Below are 20,072 nucleotides of genomic sequence, written 5' to 3'. Positions count from 1 at the left end.
TTTTTCCTTTTTTTCTTTTTTCTGTTTTGCTTTGTTTGTTTGTTTGTTTTTTGCAGTGCTGGGGATTGAACCCAGGGCCTTGCACATACCAGGCAGGTGCTCTACCACTGAGCCATATCCCCAGGGCCCCCTGCTGGTCTTGACTATTTTCCTCAGTTTTACCAATTAAATTCTCCCTGGGAGCTACTCCTTTCACAGGTGAATAATTGCTGCTGATTTCTAGATTTCCCCTTTGGCTTCTCTGTGCTTCCTCCTCCTTCACTGTTGAATATATTACAGAACCTGGCTGCTGTTTGGTTCTACCACCAGCTCATATTTAGGGTTTGTGGGAGATTTTGTCCCCTGGTTTGTTGACACATTGTTGAAAATGTCATCTGCACATTTTCCCCCCCTTTCCTATCCTTGGTATTTTCTTGGTGGGTGATATGCTATGCCATATGGATCTCACCAGCAGCTGAAAGCTGAAATTGCCTCCTTTAAAGAGAGTCACCTCACTTAAGATCTGCTTCCTTCCCAGGACAGCCCGCATTTGATCACTGGTTGTGTTCATCAGCTTTCCATTGCTATGAAAAAAAAAAAATGCCTGAGAAAATTAACAGTAGGAAAGACTTCTTTGGCTCACGGTGTCAAGGTTTTGTGCATGGTTAGTTGGATCCATTGTTTTGAGCCTGTGGTGAGACAGAACCTCATGACAGGGGGGTGAGTGGTAGAGCCAAGCTTCTTACCTCATGGCTACCAGGAATGAGAGAGAGAGAGAGAGAGAGGGGAGAGAGAGAGAGAGAGAGAGAGAGAGAGAGAAATATGAGAGTCTGGGGATAAGATATACCCCTCAAGGACAAGCCTCCGGTGACCTGCTTCCTCCAACTAGGCCCCACCTCCTGAAGTTTCCATCATCTCCCAGTAATGCCACAGGCTGGTGGCCAAGTAAAGCCTTCCATACGTGGCCTTTGAAGGACATTTTAGATCCAAACCATGACAATGATTGACATAAGAATATTAGGACCTCATTAGGGGACAACTCTGAAGGGCCATCTACCCATCTGGTTAACTGAGGCTCTGTGGGGATTTCATCATGTTCAGATTTCTCCCTTTGCCCAATCCTGTTTTCTCCCTTTCTCTCCATGGGTATCAATCTCAAGAGTATGTCCTCTAGGCTGATCTATGTTCAGGACTCTGCTTCCCAAGGAACTCAGCTCATGGCACTTTGTTTACTTGAGAGGGAAACAACCCCCATTTCATCTCTGACTTATTCTGGCCTTTTGCTTAAAGTGAGGTATGTGTACCCTCTCCTAGAGATGGGGGGCATGTGTGTAATTTCAGGCATGCGTGTTACTTTACCCCTGGACTAAAAGTCCTGTTTGCCAACCAATTCCTTTTAGAATCCATTGTGGAAGCTGATTGAAAAGTAAGAATAAACCCAACCCACAGTTTCCAAAACAAAACAGAAGCTATAGCATTTCAAATGTGCCTACAACTTCTGAGCAAGAGAAAGGAATAGAAGTTGTCCAAATCCTGCCCCCACTGGTTTGGCAGCTGTTTGTGCCCGCAAATGCTTGGCTGCATTTCAGGCACCCCTCTGTGACAGACCCCATTGCCACGTGAACAAAAATGGCTGTTTGGGCAATTAAAAATTCTTCCCTTTAATCAGAGGGTAGGTGCAAAGTGAGTGATATCTGGACAGTACTTGGTAATGGCTTTGATGGGGAAAAAGATGCTTTCAATGAGCCTCTCTGTCTCTGGGTGAGATTTCAGTTTCTATCTTATTCTGTAATATAAAATCATGGTAGTCTTGTTTATGGGGGAGAAACACTTCTGACTTTGGGAGACCCTGAAAGAGCATATGCTCTATGAAGTTTTACTCCTGTCGTCAAGTCCTCTATTTCATTTTTATATAGAACAGTTTTGAAGGATAGTAATAGCCTCTGCCATATGTTTTAATTTAATGGCAGGACTTTAGTATTCCATTTAATGTGATGTTTGCTCTTAGTTTCTGAAAACAAAACACACACGCACACACACACACACACACACACACACACTCCTCTTTATCATAGTTAGGAAATGTCTTTTGTCTCTTTTTTACTTAGTGTTTTCACCAGAAATGATTCTTGTATTATCTCTGCTTCTACATAACAATGTAGTTTTCCATTTTATTTTATCAATGCGATTAATTAGATTGATGGATTTCCTAATATTGAACTATCCTTAAAGGCATCAAATAAATTCTATATTTAGAGGTTTACTCTTAGATTCTTAATAGTTTTTGTTGCTATTGTGAATAGAATCTTATTTCCCATTTCATTTTCTAGTTGGTTATTGCCGGTATACAGGAAGGCTATTGATTTTTGTACGCTGTTCTTGTATGTGGCCACCTTGCTTATTAGTGCTAATAGTTTGTCAATTGATTTTCTTAGGCTTTTCTAAGTAAGCGATAGTGTCATCTGCAAATAATCACAATTTGCTTCTTCTTATCTAATGTTTATACCTCTTACTGCTTTCCTTCTTGAATGAAAACATCTGGCATCATTTTGAACAGTAGTAGTGATAAAGGTCACTCTTGTTTCTAACTCCAGCTGGAATGCTTCCATGTTTCATCATTAAGTATGACATTTGCCGTATGTTTTTCCTCATTGTTTTATTTAAACAACATATATCAAATTACAGATTTTTTTTCATAGTTTTCTGGAAGTTATTCTTCCTTTCATATTATTAATGGGGGTTTAAATTATTAAGATAATTGTATTTTTGCTGGGTGTGGTAGTACATGCCTATATAGTCTCTGTTGCTTAGGAGGCTGAGGCAGGAGGATCACAAGTTCAAGGCCAGCTTCAGCCTCGTAAGCAAGCAGGGGTGGCCATCCTCATATCGAATAAAATCGACTTCAAGACTAAGTTAATCAAAAGGGATAAGGAAGGACATTATATACTGTTAAAAGGAACCATTCACCAACAAGACATAACAATTATCAATATTTATGCACCAAATAATGGTGCTGCAACATTCATAAAACAAATTCTCCTCAAGTTCAAGAATCAAATAGACCACAACACAATAATTATGGGTGACTTCAACACACCTCTCTCACCATTGGACAGATCCTCCAAACAAAAGTTGAATAAAGAAACTATAGAACTCAATATCACAATCAATAACCTAGACTTAACTGACATATATAGAATATATCAACCATCATCAAGTGGATATACTTTTTTCTCAGCAGCACATGGATCCTTCTCAAAAATAGACCATATATTATGCCATAGGGCAAACCTCAGTAAATATAAAGGGGTGGAGATAATACCATGCATTTTATCTGATCATAATGGAATGAAACTGGAAATCAATGATAGAAGAAGGAAGGAAAAATCCTACATCACATGGAAAATGAACAATATGTTACTGAATGATCAGTGGGTTACAGAAGACATAAAGAAGGAAATCAAAAAATTCTTAGAGATAAATGAAAATACAGACACAACATATCGGAATCTATGGGACACAATGAAAGCAGTTTTAAGAGGGAAATTTATCGCCTGGAGGTCATTCCTCAAAAAAAGGAAAAACCAACAAATAAATGAGCTCACACTTCATCTCAAAGCCCTAGAAAAAGAAGAGCAAAACAACAGAAAATGTAGCAGAAGGCAAGAAATAATTAAAATCAGAGCGGAAATCAACAAAATTGAAACAAAAGAAACTATTGAAAAAATTAACAAAACTAAAAGTTGGTTCTTCGAAAAAATAAACAAGATTGACAGACCCTTAGCCATGCTAACGAAGAGAGGAAGAGAGAGAATCAAATTACTAGCATATGGGATAAAAAAGGCAATATCACAACAGATGCTACAGAAATACAGAAGACAATTAGCAATTATTTTGAAAACCTATATTCCAATAAAATAGAAGATAGTGAAGACATAGATAAATTTCTTAAGTCATATGATCTGCCCAGACTGAGTCAGGAGGTTACACACAATTTGAACAGACCAATATCAATGGATGAAATAGAAGAAGCAATCAAAAGACTACCAACCAAGAAAAGCCCAGGACTGGATGGGTAAAGCGGAGTTTTAAAAAACCTTTAAAGAAGAATTAATACCAATACTTTTCAAGCTATTTCAGGAAATAGAAAAAGAGGGAGCTCTTCCAAATTCATTCTATGAGGCCAACATCACCCTGATTCCGAAACCAGACAAAGACACCTCAAAGAAAGAAAACTACAGACCAATATCTCTGATGAACCTAGATGCAAAAATCCTCAACAAAATTCTGGCGAATCGGATACAAAGGCACATCAAAAAAATTGTGCACCATGATCAAGTAGGATTCATCCCTGGGATGCAAGGATGGTTCAATATACGGAAATCAATAAATGTTATTCACCACATCAATAGACTTAAAGATAAGAACCATATGATCATCTCGATAGACGCAGAAAAAGCATTCGACAAAGTACAGCATCCCTTTATGTTCAAAACATTAGAAAAAATAGGGATAACAGGAACTTACCTCGACATTGTAAAAGCTATCTATGCTAAGCCTCAGGCTGGCATCATTCTGAATGGAGAAAAATTGAAGGCATTCCCTCTAAAATCTGGAACAAGACAGGGATGCCCTCTATCACCACTTCTATTCAATATAGTTCTCGAAACACTGGCCAGAGCAATTAGACAGACGAAAGAAATTAAAGGCATAAAAATAGGAAAAGAAGAACTTAAATTATCACTATTTGCGGATGATATGATCCTATACCTAGAAGACCCAAAAGGGTCTACAAAAAAACTACTAGAACTAATAAATGAATTCAGCAAAGTGGCAGGATATAAAATCAACACGCATAAATCAAAGGCATTTCTGTACATCAGCGACAAAACTTCTGAAACGGAAATGAGGAAAAACACTCCATTCACAATATCCTCAAAAAAAAAAAAAATAAAATACTTGGGAATCAACCTAACAAAAGAGGTGAAAGATTTATACAATGAAAACTACAGAACCCTAAAAAGAGAAGTAGAAGAAGATCTGAGAATATGGAAAAATATACCCTGTTCATGGATAGGCAGAACTAACATCATCAAAATGGCGATATTACCAAAAGTTCTCTATAGGTTTAATGCAATGCCAATCAAAATCCCAACGGCATTTCTTGTAGAAATAGATAAAGCAATCATGAAATTCATATGGAAAAATAAAAGACCCAGAATAGCAAAAGCAATTCTAAGCAGGAAGTGTGAATCAGGCAGTATAGCGATACCAGATTTCAAACTATATTACAGAGCAATAGTAACAAAAACAGCATGGTACTGGTACCAAAACAGGTGGGTGGACCAATGGTACAGAATAGAGGACACAGAGACTAATCCACAAAGTTACAACTATCTTATATTTGATAAAGGGGCTAAAAGCATGCAATGGAGGAAGGATAGCATCTTCAACAAATGGTGTTGGGAAAACCGGAAATCCATATGCAACAAAATGAAACTGAATCCCCTCCTCTCGCCATGCACAAAAGTTAACTCAAAGTGGATCAAGGAGCTTGATATCAAATCAGAGACTCTACATCTGATAGAAGAAAAAGTTGGCTCCGATCTACATATTGTGGGGTCGGGCTCCAAATTCCTTAATAGGACACCCATAGCACAAGAGTTAATAACAAGAATCAACAAATGGTACTTACTTAAACCGAAAATTTTTTCTCAGCAAGAGAAACAATAAGAGAGGTAAATAGGGAGCCTACATCATGGGAACAATTTTTTACTCCCCACACTTCAGATAGAGCCCTAATATCCAGAGTATACAAAGAACTCAAAAAATTAAACAATAAGATAACAAATAACCCAATCAACAAATGGGCCAAGGACCTGAACAGACACTTCTCAGAGGAGGACATACAATCAATCAACAAGTACATGAAAAAATGCTCACCATCTCTAGCAGTCAGAGAAATGCAAATCAAAACCACCCTAAGATATCATCTCACTCCAATAAGATCGGCAGCCATTATGAAGTCAAACAACAACAAGTGCTGGCGAGGATGTGGGGAAAAGGGTACTCTTGTACATTGCTGGTGGGACTGCAAATTGGTATGGCCAATTTGGAAAGCAGTATGGAGATTCCTGGGAAAGCTGGGAATGGAACCACCATTTGACCCAGCTATTGCCCTTCTCGGACTATTCCCTGAAGACCTTAAAAGAGCGTACTACAGGGATACTGCCACATCGATGTTCATAGCAGCACAATTCAAAATAGCTAGACTGTGGAACCAACCCAGATGCCCTTCAATAGATGAATGGATAAAAAAAATGTGGCATTTATACACCATGGAGTATTACGCAGCACTAAAAAATGACAAAATCATGGAATTTGCAGGGAAATGGATGGCACTAGAGCAGATTATGCTTAGTGAAGCTAGCCAATCCCTAAAAAACAAATACCAAATGTCTTCTTTGATATAATGAGAGCAACTAAGAACAGAGCAGGGAGGAAGAGCAGGAAGAAAAGATTAACATTAAACAGAGACATGAGGTGGGAGGGAAAGGGAGAGAAAAGGGAAATTGCATGGAAATGGAGGGAGACCCTCATTGTTATACAAAATTACATATAAGAGGCTGTGAGGGGAATGGGAAAATAAACAAGGAGAGAAATGAATTACAGTAGATGGGGTAGAGAGAGAGAAGATGGTAGGGGAGGGGAGGGAGGATAGTAGAGGATAGGAAAGGTAGCAGAATACAACAGTTACTAATAGGGCATTATGTAAAAATGTGGATGTGTAACCGATGTGATTCTGCAATCTGTATTTGGGGTAAAAATGGGAGTTCATAACCCACTTGAATCTAATGTATGAAATATGATATGTCAAGAGCTTTGTAATGTTTTGAACAACCAATAAAAAATGAACTACCATTTAAAAAAACTCTAAAAAAATAGAAAATAATAAAGATAAAAGCAGAAAGGCCAGCTTCAGCAATTTAGCAAGGCCCTAATAAACAACTTAGCCAGACCCTGTCTCAAACTAAAAAAATAAAATAGGGCTGGGGACGTGACTCACATGTAACTAACCAAAAGAAACAAAACAAAACAAAAAAGATAATCATATTTTCATTAGTATAATAAATTAAATAGATATATATCTTAATGCTGAACCATCCTAACAATGTTAGGATAAAATCTTCTTTAGATTTGATGAATTATTCTTTTAACACACTGCTGGATTTTTTTTTTTTTTTTTTTTTTTTTTAAAGAGAGAGAGAGAGAGAGAGAGAGAGAGAGAGAGAGAGAGAGAGAGAAACTTTTAATATTTATTTTTTAGTTTTCGGCGGACACAACATCTTTGTTGGTATGTGGTGCTGAGGATCGAACCCGGGCCGCACGCATGCCAGGCGAGCTCGCTACCGCTTGAGCCACATCCCCAGCCCATACACTGCTGGATTTAATGTTAACTTTTTTCTTTTTTTCCCAGCACTAGGAATTGAATCCAGAGCCTTGAATATGTTAGGTAAGCACTCTATCACTGAGCTACATCCTAACCTTTTGTAAAATTTTATTTTGAGACAGTCTCGCTAAGTTGTCCAGGCTGATCTTAGACTCGGCAATTCTCCTGCCTCAGCTTCCTGAGCAGCTAGGAGTTTGGTGTGTCCCATCATACCTGTCTTTTGTTGACATTTATTGAGGATTTTTGCTTCATTGTTCATAAATAGGATCGTATATTTTTCCCATATTGCTGTTATTGTCTGGCTTTGGTTTCAGGAGGCTTGTCAGTTAATACATGTTGGATGCCTTTCCATCTTCTGACTTTCTTAAATAGTTTTTATAAGATGAGAACTCTGTATTCTTCAGAGGCTTTCTATTCTTTATTAGACTTTGGTATTGACATTGTGCAAAATTTTTCAAAAGTTGAATTGAGGGAATTTTCAACTTCTTACATGCTTTAAAGTTCACTTGAGTAAATGAGGAATAATGTATTGCTTGAAGGTCAAATAGAACTAACCTATTTATAATTTTCAGCCTATTACCTTTCAAAATTGTAGCTCATTAATATCACTTCTTTTTTTTTTTTTTTTTTTTTTGAGCTGAGATCTTGCTATGTTTGGTCTTGAAAACTTCTGGGCTTGAAGCTAGAGAGAAAAGAGGAAAAGAAATTGGGGAAGATCTCATGAAAATCAAAGGAAGATTTGTAGAAGAAAGGGATCAACAGGTGGGAGGCAGGGAAGTCTTGGGAGTGATGTTGGCCAAATTATATTGTTGTATTGTGTCCCTGTATGAATGCATGACAACAAATCCCATCATTGTGTACAACTATAATGGACCAATAAAAACATGTGGGGGAAAAAAAGAAAACTGGGCTCAAATTATTCTCTTGCCTCAGCCTCCCTAGTGCTGGGATTATAGGCATATGCCACCATGACTGGCTATTAATAATTTTTTTTGTTTTTCTATAGTTATTGCTCTAGTTTGGTTCTCCAATTTTTCTTGGAACAGTTTTGACTGCTTTTTGTTTTCTAGAAAACCAAGAACTACCAATTGTAACTGAAATACAAACTGGTATTAGAACAGGCATGAGTTGGATGTTTATGTTTGGGCAGTGGAAATTCAGCTACAATTAAAGGCAGCTCTTGACCTGTAACTAATAGATTATCACCTGCAATTGATTATCACTAGAATGAAAGATACATTGAGGGCAAAGCTTTGGGGGAACCATGGGAGGCAGAAGTAATTTGCAGACTGGGCAGCAGGGTTTTTTTTAACCATTCTGGACAAAATGAAGAAAAGAGTGACAAGATCAGTACCCTGAAACTTCAGCTCAAGATGAATCTCAGACATTGACTTTATATATCTATGACAAAAATAATTTATCTTGTGCAGTCATGGGGCTGGTTATAGCTGGAAACCAAGTTCAAAGTTTGATACTGAGAATTGCTATAGTAAAATATCTGCTGAATTCACATTTCAGGTCTCTTATGTGAATGTTGGAGCACTGACCAGAAAAGGAAGCATTTTGGATAGCTCAGACCCTACCTTCCTTGGCCCCCTCTTGCTAGAAGAAATGTCTCCTCTTCCCCTGCTGAGGCTGGTGGGTGACTTCTTACAATTGTAGTTAACAGGAGGAAGTACTGGATGGGGGGTGCTGGGAAAGCTTTCTGTTGACATTTTCTGGTGAATCAAGAATGCACCAGGATTGAGGCTGAGGATGTGGCTCAAGTGATAGTGTGCTCGCCTGGCATGCGCTCGGCGCTGGGTTTGATCCTTGGCACCACATACAAATAAAGATGTTGTGTCCGCTGAAAACTAAAAAATAAATATTAAAAAATTCTCTGTCTCTCTCTCAAAAAAAAAATGCACCAGGATCAAAGCATCTCAGATTCAATGAAGTGAGTAAATCCCATGAAAATACATCTCAGTGATATTTCTGGAGGTCCAGTGTTCTAGGCCATATCACCACGTCTCCTTCTAAGCACAAGTTAATTCATTTTACATTCTGAAAGGTATATGAAAGAAGAATAATACAAATATCATTGGTTCTAAAGGACATAAGTTGTTTATTGAGATGAAATCTACACAATGTAAAATTAACCATTTTGAAGTGAAAAATTCAGTGGCATTTAGTGCATTTATAAGGTTGTCATCATCCCCCCAGTTTTAATATGCCAGTGTATCCCACGATCAATGGCATATCATGGTTTTATTGACAGCATTTAAAAAAATTATTCACAGTGGAATATCAGTTGTGTACTTTACAACTGAAGACATCTTAGATTAGTTGAAATATAGTATTTGGCTGCCTTCTTGGAATTCTGAGGCAACATACCCCACAACATACCCCATGTTTGGGTATCTTATACCTGCCCATTTACCTGAAAGATAATTTCAATTACCTGAAAGGCTACAGTTTTGAGAGGAAATCCAGAAAAAAGTCCTCAAGTGGTCTAGGCTGCTATGTAAGCAGATATGCCAGCTGATTTCCATGACCCACACTCCAATCATGTTTAGTCACTATTCTGATGGAACATATAGCGAGCCCAAGGGAGCTGGGTGTGATGGCACATGCTTGTAATTCCAGAGACTTGGGAGCCTGAGACAGGAGGATCACAAGTTCCAGGCCAGTCTCAGCTATTTAGCGAGGTCTTCAGTAACTTAGGGAGATCCTGTCTCAAAATAAAATAAATAAATAAATAAAATAAAAAGGACTGGGGTTGTAGGTCAGTGGTAAAGCGTCCCTGGGTTCAATTCCTAATGTGTGTGGGGGAAGTATAGGAAGACTGCAGAAGAAGTCACTAGAATATGTGAAGAAAGCCATGTCGTCTTTAGCAAATTGCTGAACTCCTTTTGAGAAACAACTTCATCTTGCTCCTGGGCCCTCACATAGACTAAATGTCCAGGGGACTACCACATGATCTTGAAACTTAACCTGTCTGTCATAACCTGAAAACTATTTGATCTGGCACAAAGTCTCTAGTGTCTTATAGCAATTTGTCATCAAGTAGAAAGGGTACAAATGAGACCAGGACCTCGATGTTCTCCTTTCCTGCTTATCCCTCAACCAACCCCTATGGGCTTAAGTGACAGAGATGGTTCAAATTGAACAAAAAGAGCCAAACTCAAATAACTACTTTAAGTATAAACATACAAGTAAGTTGGGGAAAAATGGAGGAAAAAAGGTCTATTGTGCAAACAGTAAGCTTACAAAGTCTGGAGTGGTTATAATATCAGATAAAGTACATGTCAATATAAAGATTATTATCAGAGATAAATATGGATATTTTGTAATGATACAAAGGTCCATTTACCTGGAAAACATAACAATTATAAATGTATATCTTCCTAGTAATAGAGCTTCAAAATATGTTGAGCAAAAATGGATAAAATTTTAAAAAGAGGTAGACAATTTTACAATTATAGTTGGAGATTTTAACACCCTTCTTAGCAATCAATGGAATAGTAGGAAAAAAAAATAATCAAGACATAAATGATATGAACTACTGTCAATCATACTGACCTAATTGACATTTATAGAACCTCATGCCAAACAATTGCAGGATATGCTTTTTTCCCCCCAAGTACATGTGCTATGTTCACTAATTGACCATATGCTAGGCCATAAAACAAGTTTCAATAAAGTTAAAAGGATTTAAATCATATGGAATAAATTCTCTGACTACAGTGGAATTAAATTAGATACCAATAATCATAAGGTATCTAGAAAACTCAAATATTTGGAAACTAAGCAACATACTTCCAAATAATCATTGGCCAAAGCAATCATAAGGGAAATTAGAATGATAACAAAATGTAAAATTTGCAAGGTGCAGCTAAAGCAGTGAAATTTACAGCTTTTTTTTTTTTTTTAAATATTTATTTTTCAGTTTTTCGGCGGACACAACATCTTTGTTTGTATGTGGTGCTGAGGATCGAACCCTGGCCGCACGCATGCCAGGCTGAGCGTGCTACCGCTTGAGCCACATCCCCAGCCCTACAGCTTTAAATATTTATAAAGAATAAAGAATAAACTCCTTAAATTTTATAATGGAATGCTGACTTGCATCTCCAACTTTACGGTTCAATGGATTGGATAATTTTCAGTTCATGCTGGGCAGTTCCCATTAGTGTTTCATAGTCAGGCGATCAGCTTCTACCAGAGCCCAGTTGTCAGCCAGAAGCTGGTTTTCCAAAGGTGGCAATTGTTTGTAGGTGAGATTAAGGACTTCTTCCAGAACCCTGGGTGTCTGTGCTATGATTCTCCTATTGGGTCAGAAGAAGACAAATATTAGACCTTTGCGACAAAATACTTTCAGCATCATTGGATGTGTTCCATAACCAGGAGCACAGCTTACATTCTAACCCAGACCTCCCATAGAGCTCCTTTGGAGCCATTCCCTTTCAAAACTTACCAGTCACTGGATAAAAAGGCAGAGCATGAACAAAGGTACAGTACAGCCTCCAAGCCCAAAGATACCCTTTCTTCATGGTGGGTGGTACAAGGTGTAGCACCCTCTCTTACTTTAGTACATATTTATTAAGTTAGTTCGGAAAGCAAAAGCATTCCCTTTAACAAAGAAGTTTATAAGGGAAATCAGACTAGAAGGACTGGCTCATCAAGTGAAAATACAAGATGAACAAGACAGACAAAGTTACCCAGTTATTTGTGGTGGAGAAACAGCAATTTTTTCGCATACTTATCCTATCTAAAGATCATATGTTGTCAGAAGTCAGCATTGCAAAAGTCAGGAATAAAGTTGTCTTTGTTAGGGAGTCAGTAATCAAATTGGAAAGGCTTAAGTTTTCATTATCTGGGATTTAGGATGAGTCAGTATGGCACTTGGTTTGGGGTTCAAGGGCTGGGGAGTATAGAGATTGAACTCAGAGACACTCTACCACTGAACCACATCCCAGCCCTTTTTTTGTTTTGTTTTTGTTTTTGTTGTAGATAGACGCAATACCTTTATTTTATTTATTTATTTATTTATATGTGTGCTGAGGATCAAACCCAGTGCCTCACATGAACTACAGTCCCAGCCCCCCCCCTTTGTTTTTTGAGACAGGGTTTCTCTAAGTTGCTGAGGCTGGCCTTGAATTGTGATCCTCTACCCTCAGCCTCTGAAGGACCTGAGATTACAGGCCTGTACCACCTTACCAGGCAAGAGACTTTTGAATATTTTCAGCTTGGAACAACTATGAATAATACCATTCTGATGTTTCGTTTATGTCTTTGGTGAACATGAGCATTTCTCTTGAGAACTTACCCAGGAGCAGAACTGCTGTGACAGCAGGTTTATGTATATTTAACTTTAGTAAATAATGTCAAATGATGTTCCTATGTGGTCATAATAATTTAATTTCCATCACTAATATAGAGGAGTTATGCTGCACCATATCTTCACCAAAATTTGGTATTGTCAGTTTTTTTTGTTTTTTTTTTTTTTTACTTTAGCCATACTTGCGGGGAAAATGCAAACTACCAATATTGAAATGAAGAGGAACTAGGACAATAAATGTTGAAGAAATTGAAGTGACAAAGACTCTCTTCATCTAAAAAACCAAAACAAAAAAAAAAGGTCTGAGGTCATTTTTAAGTACTACAATACTATGAGTTTATGTGTGTGTGTGTGTGTGTGTGTGCACATAGTTACACATAGTTCAGAAAAAGCATAAAGATTCCCAACTCATTGTAGGAGAATAGCATAATTTTTTTTGGTGGGGGGGTTACTGGGGATTGAACCCAGGGGTACTTTACCATTCAGCTACATCCCTAGTTATTTTTATTTTTTATTTTGAGACAAGGTCTTTCTAATTTGTTTAGGCTAACCTTGAAGTTGTGATCCTCCTGTCTCAGCCTCCTAAGTCATGGAATTATAGTTGGGGGAAAATGCAAACTACCAATATTGAAATGAAGAGGAACTAGGACAACAAATATTAAAGAAATTGAAGTGACAAAGACTCTCTTCATCTAAAAAACCAAAACTTTTTTTGTTTTGGTTTTTTAGATGAAGAGAGTGCACCACTGTGCTTGGCTAAATAGCATAATCTTGAATCTAAAATTAGATAAAGATAGTTATAAGTAAATAAAAGTATAAGTCCATTTCACTTATGAATAGGTTATTTAAAAATTCTAAATAAAATATTAGCTACCTGAAGCCAAGATGCATTGTGATCAGATGGATTTCATTCTGTGAATGTAACATCAGAAAATCTGTCAACTCACTTCATTAATAGACTAAAGGAGATAATTCATATGAATATATCAATTAATAAAAAATTTTGCTAGCTTATCACCTATTTATGACTAGAGGATAAACAATTATTAGAAAACTGAGAGTTGATTGTGGTAGCATACACCTGTAATCCCAGAAGCTTTGGAGGCCCAGGCAGGAGGATCACAAGTTTGAGGCCAGCTTTGGCAATGTAGTGAGACCCTATCTTGAAATAAAGAAATAAAAAGGGCTGGGTGTGGTGGTACACGCCTATAATCCTAGCAGCTCAGGAGGCTGAGGCATGAGGATCTGAGTTCAAAGCCAGCCTCAGCAATGGTGAGGAGCTAAGCAACTCAGTGAGACCGTTTCTCTAAATAAAATACAAAATAGGGCTTGGGGATGTGGTTCAGTGGCCAAGTGTCCCTGAGTTCAATCGCTGGCATCAATAAATAAATAAATAAAATAAAATAAAATAAAAGGACTGCCAATGTGACTCAGTGGTAAAGTGTCCCTGGGTTCAATTTCCAGTCAAAAAGAAAAGATGCAGGAAAAAAAAAAAGCAAAAAGAAAGATAAACTTTAAGCACACTCCCTTTAAAATCAGGAATAACCCTCTCTCACCACTTCTATTCAATATAGTTCTCGAAACACTGGCCAGAGCAATTAGACAGACGAAAGAAATTAAAGGCATAAAAATAGGAAAAGAAGAACTTAAATTATCACTATTTGCGGATGATATGATCCTATACCTAGAAGACACAAAAGGGTCTACAAAGAAACTACTAGAGCTAATAAATGAATTCAGCAAAGTGGCTGGATATAAAATCAACACGCATAAATCAAAGGCATTCCTGTATATCAGCGACAAATCTTCTGAACTGGAAATGAGGACATCTACCCCATTCACAATATCCTCAAAAAAAATAAAATACTTGGGAATCAACCTAACAAAAGAGGTGAAAGATTTATACAATGAAAACTACAGAACCCTAAAGAGAGAAATGGAAGAAGATCTTAGAAGATGGAAAAATATACCCTGTTCATGGATAGGCAGAACTAACATCATCAAAATGGCAATATTACCAAAAGTTCTCTATAGGTTCAATGCAATGCCAATCAAAATCCCAACGGCATTTCTTGTAGAAATAGATAAAGCAATCATGAAATTCATATGGAAAAATAAAAGACCCAGAATAGCAAAAGCAATTCTAAGCAGGAAGTGTGAATCAGGAGGTGTAGCGATACCAGATTTCAAACTGTACTACAAAGCAATAGTAACAAAAACAGCATGGTACTGGTACCAAAACAGGCGGGTGGACCAATGGTATAGAATAGAGGACACAGAAACCAATCCACAAAATTACAACTATCTTATATTCGATAAAGGGGCTAAAAGCATGCAATGGAGGAAGGATAGCATCTTCAACAAATGGTGCTGGGAAAACTGGAAATCCATATGCAATAAAATGAAACTGAATCCCCTCCTCTCGCCATGCACAAAAGTTAACTCAAAATGGATCAAGGACCTTGATATCAAATCAGAGACTATGCGTCTGATAGATGAAAAGGTTGGCTCCGATCTACATATTGTGGGGTCGGGCTCCAAATTCCTTAATAGGACACCCATAGCACAAGAGTTAAAAACAAGAATCAACAAATGGGACTTACTTAAACTAAAAAGTTTTTTCTCAGTAAGAGAAACAATAAGAGAGGTAAATAGGGAGCCTACATCATGGGAACAAATTTTTACTCCTCACACTTCAGATAGAGCCCTAATATCCAGAGTATACAAAGAACTCAAAAAATTAAACAATAAGAAAACAAATAACCCAATCAACAAATGGGCCAAGACCTGAACAGACACTTCTCAGAGGAGGACATACAATCAATCAACAAGTACATGAAAAAATGCTCACCATCTCTAGCAGTCAGAGAAATGCAAATCAAAACCACCCTAAGATACCATCTCACTCCAGTAACATTGGCAGCCATTATGAAGTCGAACAATAACAAGTGCTGGCGAGGATGTGGGGAAAAGGGTACTCTTATACATTGCTGGTGGGACTGCAAAATGGTGAGGCCAATATGGAAAGCAGTATGGAGATTCCTGGGAAAGCTGGGAATGGAACCACCATTTGACCCAGCTATTGCCCTTCTCGGACTATTCCCTGAAGACCTCAAAAGAGCGTACTACAGGGATACTGCCACATCGATGTTCATAGCAGCACAATTCACAATAGCTAGACTGTGGAACCAACCCCGATATCCCTCAATAGATGAATGGATAAAAAAAATGTGGCATTTATACACAATGGAGTACTACGCAGCACTAAGAAATGACAAAATCATGAAATTTGCAGGGAAATGGATGGCACTAGAGCAGATTATGCTAAGTGAAGCTAGCCAATCCCTAAAAAACAAATGCCAAATGTCTTCTTTGATATAATGAGAGCAACCAAGAACAGAGCAGGGAGGAAGAGCAGGAGGAAAAGATTAACATTAAGCAGAGTCATGAAGTGGGAGGGAAAGGGAGAGAAAAGGGAAATTGCTTGGAAATGGAAGGAGACCCTCATTGTTATACAAAATTACATATAAGAGTTTGTGAGGGGAATGGGAAAAAAATAAGGAGAGAAATGAATTACAGAAGATGGGGTAGAGAGAGAAGATGGGAGGGGAGGGGAGGGGGGATAGTAGAGGATAGGAAAGGTAGCAGAATACAACAGTTACTATTATGGTATTATGTAAAAATGTGGATGTGTAACCGATGTGATTCTGCAATCTTTGTAATGTTTTGAATAACCAATAAAAAAAAAACAAAAAACTTAAAAACACAAATTAGATTCTTTCCTGTCATTAAGAGCTCCAGATGAATTCTACATTTTTGCATCAAAAAGTTTTTTAATTCGAAGATTTTTTACTGAAATAATAAAATGCTATAAATAATTTAAAAAATAAAATAAAATAAAATAAAATAAAATCAGAAATAAGACAAGGATGCCCACTACCACAGCTGCTTTTGACCTATTTCTGTGACCCTGGCCAATGCTAAAAGAAGAAGAAATAAGTGTGTAGGCTTACTTCATTATTTGCAGATGACATGATGGAATCCACTCCTGCCTTAGTCGTTTCCCAAATGTCTCCCAGAAAGTCCTGGTCTCCTCACTGTGGCCCAGTCCATGCTCCACAGCCCTGCTGGGTCTGTCTTCTTTCTCTCTTTTCCTTCCTTTTATTATAAAAGAAATACACATTCATTATAGGATGTATAGAAAATACCTATAGGCAAAAGGGAGAATATATAAATTGCCTAAATAGAAACTACCGATGGTATAATTTTGGCTTCTCTTTTCCGATTTTTTTTCTCTACATAGACACACTTATAAAAGGGAGAGAACATAAACTCTCTGAAGGCAGTAATGAAGTTTGCCTTCTTTACTGCTACATATCCATGGCCTAGTATAGTGCCTGGCATATGAGAGTATATATGTAAATGGCATACAATAAGTACCAAACAAATATTTGTTGAATGAATTTATGAACAAAAATGAAAACACATTTCTACCAACAGCATATGCTAATGTCTATTTCATCTATATCTTGGACAAGAATGGGTATCACAGTTATTTAAAAGTTTTACCTATCTGATAGACAACAAAATAGTACCCCTTTTTGGTTTTAAAATCTTAATTTCTTTGATTACTAGTGAGGCTGAACACTTACCCAATGTTCATTAGCTATTGTACTATTTCTACAACTTCCTCTAATGCTCTTGGCGCATTTTAAAAATTGGAACATTTGTCCTTATCTTATTAGTATGGAAATGTGCTCTATTACTAACCTGATAAAGTTCAAATCAGATCTCCATTACTCCATATATGACTGCCTCCTTTTCCCCATAGTGTCTTTCTGAGGAGCTTCTCCAAATAGGGCACACTTTCACTTAAAAAAAAAACAGAATTCTTTTTAAACTTTATTTTATTTACTTATTTTTTAATGTGGTGCTGAGGATGGAATCCAGTGCCTCACATGTGCTAGGAAAGGCTCTGCCACTGAGTCACAACCCCAGCCCACACACTTTCCATTTTTCAAATGAAGAAAGAAGCTCTGAGAAATAGTTCAGGTTCAGAAGATGAGACCCAATGCCATCCTTAAGGAGCTTGTAGTCTTGGTGAAGAGAAGGAAGGGTGTCATATGGTCCTTAAAGTAAAACTCAACTCCTTGCCATGGCCCACAATGCCTACCTCTGATCTCAGCTCTTCCTGTGCTCCCCCTTCTCTCAAAAGACGAGAACAATAATACTGGGTGTTAGTCAGGTTTCCATTGATGTGACAAAATCCTGAGATAAACAACTTAAAGGAGGAAAAGTTCATTTTGGATCACAGTTTCAGCCCCTGGTTGATTTGCCTTATTGACTTTGAGCCTGTGGTAGAACATCGTGGTAGGAATGGGTGATGGAGGAGGCGTTTTATCTCATGACAACTAGAAAGCAGAGAGGAGGAACAGGGAGAGACAGAGGTGCGGAAGGGGGCTAGGATTCAAATATTCCCTTCAAGGACATGTTCCCAGTGACCTAATTTCCTTCCAGTAGGTCCCACCTCCTGAAGTTTCTATCACCTTCCAATAAGGCTAGGGACAAAGACTTTACCATATGGGCCTTTGTGTGGACATTTAAGATCCAAACCATAACACCTTCTTTATCTATTACCCTTAAAAAATAGGGCACCTTCTGTTTTAGGAAATTTGCACTTGCTTTTCTTCCTGTCTGAAACATTCCTTCTCCAGATATCGTGGCTATTTCTATTGTTTCAATCCTAGTTCAGATTTTGACTCCCTGGAGAAACATTCCCTAACCACACTATTCCATGCTATTACTCTTTTATTTCCTTCACAGCTCTTGTCACGATCAAAAGTTACATAATGGATTTTATTGTTTATATTCTCTTTGCCCACAAAATAAAACCTCCACAGGAAATATTTCTATCTCATTCACCTATTGCATCCCCAAGTCCAAGAACTGTGCCTGGCACACATACTAATTTACATATCAGCATCACTGTCTTACCTAATTAATTAAACAAATACTGACACAATTAATTAACTATAAGTAAGGTCAAGTGCTTAAGGCAGAGGCACAAGTCTCATTCCCAGTGCTTTACTTCTGGCTCCAAGGACCATTCCTTTACCCTGAGGGCAATTTTTGCTGCAAGATCTAGGTCCCCCCCAGAAACTGGAATTCAGTAGATCCAGCCAGGAATCAGCCAGGAACAGGACAAGGTTTGTACTTCCAGGCATAGTTCTCCAGAGTTTTGGGCTTGGACTACAGTGGTTGTATCCCCTTCTCCTGTTCAGATGATAGGATGCAACATTTATATCTAACTTGTATAGATCCTCTAGTACTTGTGGGGATCTTTGGCAGGTCTTAGCTTATGGTCTCAATGCCTTAACAAGCCCCAATTTATGCCCCACACTAATTGCCCATGTATCCTCCATGTTGGCAGGTGATTTGCAGAGGCTGAAGCTGGGAGCTGCTTCCTCTGTCACTTCTGCTCTTCCTCAGGACCTCCTGTTTCTTTCTCCAGGGATGTCAGCAGATTTCTTCCTTTGGGGATACTTCTTCCAGTAGCTCCCTACTTGAAGCTGTGTTTTGAGCCTCTTTGTAACTCAAAATAGTGCAGCTAGCTCCCGGACTGGGGAAGTTCCAGGAATCTGGGTTCAAGAAAAGCCCCAGAGGCCCCAAACTCAAAACCACTTCCATCACAGGAGGTGCAAGTAAAGGTCCAGACTCCATCTTGGTAGCCACCCAAGGCTGCTTGGCCTGTCTAGTTTATCCCTTTGATGCCAAACTTAAGACAGGTACACGTTAATATTTAATAAACAAAGGCAATTACTATCACTAATTCATTTAATTAAAAATGTCCCAGTCACTGAGCTGATGTTTTACATGGATTATTAGTATTTCACTTAGGCGGGTATTACTACAATTTTCATTTTGTAAATTAAGAAACAGGTTAAGCCAGGCGCAGTAGCGCACGCCTGTAATCCCAGTGGCTGGGAGGCTGAGGCAGAGGATCGCGAGTTCAAAGTCAATTTCAGCAATGGCGAGGGCTAAGCAACTCAGTGAAAACCTGCCTCTAAATAAAATACAAAATAGGGCTGGAGATGTGGCTCAGTGGTCGAGTGCCCTTGAGTTCAATCCCTGGTTACCGCCCCCGTCCCCCCCCACCCCCCCAAAAAAAAGGAAAGAGGGGGAAAAAAGAGGAAACAGGTTAAGATAAGTTGACTTCCTAACCTCACAAGGCTGTGAGCTTTTCTTTTTCTTTTCTTTTTTTCCACTCCCCGAGATGCAATGGAGCAACACAGAAGGCAAACGCCGGAAACCAGGCGGCGTACCATC

At 38.2% G+C, this 20,072-nt stretch overlaps 1 long non-coding RNA gene across 1 annotated transcript; it reads right to left on the bottom strand.

Annotated features, from left to right (window-relative positions):
• Positions 1 to 11,332: 11,332 nt before the first annotated feature.
• On the bottom strand, positions 11,333 to 20,064 carry LOC143403029 (uncharacterized). Its single transcript, XR_013091807.2, has 4 exons — positions 19,968 to 20,064; positions 17,517 to 17,617; positions 16,760 to 16,904; positions 11,333 to 11,733 (listed from the first exon to the last, which is right to left on the bottom strand). It is a non-coding gene; the product is annotated as an uncharacterized LOC143403029 (long non-coding RNA).
• Positions 20,065 to 20,072: the final 8 nt, after the last annotated feature.

Source organism: Callospermophilus lateralis, chromosome 7, assembly GCF_048772815.1.
Source record: "Callospermophilus lateralis isolate mCalLat2 chromosome 7, mCalLat2.hap1, whole genome shotgun sequence".
NCBI classification, from domain to species: domain Eukaryota; kingdom Metazoa; phylum Chordata; class Mammalia; order Rodentia; family Sciuridae; genus Callospermophilus; species Callospermophilus lateralis.
This window is presented reverse-complemented; position numbering and strand designations above follow the sequence as displayed.